Source organism: Puma concolor, chromosome A1, assembly GCF_028749965.1.
Source record: "Puma concolor isolate L17-30 chromosome A1, mPumCon1.1.hap2, whole genome shotgun sequence".
NCBI classification, from domain to species: domain Eukaryota; kingdom Metazoa; phylum Chordata; class Mammalia; order Carnivora; family Felidae; genus Puma; species Puma concolor.
Window position 1 is genome coordinate 148308928 of NC_141667.1, and position 1488 is coordinate 148310415.

At 46.8% G+C, this 1488-nt stretch overlaps 1 pseudogene; it reads left to right on the plus strand.

The window, feature by feature from the left end:
• The first annotated feature begins 545 nt into the window (after positions 1 to 545).
• On the plus strand, positions 546 to 1193 carry LOC112860702 (5-hydroxytryptamine receptor 3E pseudogene; annotated as a pseudogene).
• The last annotated feature ends 295 nt before the right edge of the window (positions 1194 to 1488 follow it).

Here is a 1488-nt window from a genome sequence, read left to right on the forward strand (position 1 = left end):
TCTCTTGATTTCAGCTCAGGTCAGGATCTCACAGTATGTGGATTCGAGCCCTGCATCAGGCTCTGCACTGACAGAGTGGAGCTTGCTTGGGATTCTCTCTCTCTCTCCCCCCATCTCTGATCCTCCCCCACTTGTGCTGCCTCTCTCTCTCTCTCAAAAAAAATAAATAAACTTTTTTTTAAAGGAGGAATTGCATAAATAATTCTAGTCCAAGTACCTCCTTCCAGTTCTTCCCACAAACTGATTCTTTTCCTGTGTGTGAGTCTCTCTATCTTATGGTAGCCAGATTTGGCAAGTAAAAATACAAAACGCTCAGTTAAATTTGAATTTGAGATAAGTAACAAATAATATTTATTATATGTGATAGCTTGTGCTAGGTCTACAATTACTTGTTGATACCTCAAATTCAAATTTAACTGGGCTTCCTGTATTTTTCCCAGCAAACTAATGTGCCTATGTACGTCTCTATGTATTGTCTTCTTGTTATCTACTGTTCTTAACACAAGGACAGATAACATTTGCACATCTGATATCCTTAGAATTATATGTTCTATGTGGCCATCAGGTGGAGGCCCAGACTCTATATCATAAACTTCTGGTACCCAGTGGCTTTCTGGTTGCCCTCAGCTTCTAGCTGCCAGCAGAAATTGGGAATCATGCCCCATTCAAGATAACCCTTTTGCTGGGCTACAATGTCTTCCTGCTCTTGATGAATGACTTACTTCCCACCAATGGTACCTCCCTCATCAGTGTCTACTTTGCCCTATGTCTGTCCCTGATGGTGATCAGCCTGCTGGAGACCACCTTTATCACCTACCTGCTGCACCTGGCCACCACCCAGCCCCCACCCATGCCTCGGTCACTCCATTCCCTGCCCTTTTACTGCACCTACCCAACAAAGTGCTGCCCCACTGCACCCCAGAAGAGAAATAAAGCCTTGGGCACCCCCCCACCACCACCACTTGATGTGAAGGAGCCTGTGGAGTTAGTGGGGAAGATGCAAAGTCCCAGATAGGCAGTTAAATGGGTGTCCTGGGTCATCAAGGGCCCAGCAGAAAGATGAGATTCAGAAACCACACTTGGTCAGTCTGTGAGTGTAGTTCAGCCACATGATGGACACCTTGCTCTTCCGCCTCTACCTGCTTTTCATGGCCACCTCCGTGGTCACAGTCATCATCCTCTGGAACACCTAGGCATGATGTCTATTTGCTCCTGCAGACCCCAACCCAGAGCTGCTTGTGGCTTCCAGAGACCAGCTAGGTCTTTGCCCCTTGCTGAGTACTGACTGTCATAGCCCAAAGATAACCAGTTCCCTCTTGCATTCCATGCACCTCAATGCAGCCCAACCTCAATGCAGTCTCAACCCAACTCTAGACATTTTCCTCTTGTATCTGCATTCTGTTGGCTTCCCACACTCCCCTCATGTAGTTCTACAGCCCCTTTATGTCTTCTGCATAGCAGTCCCACCTCCTCTGCTTCCTTACTTGT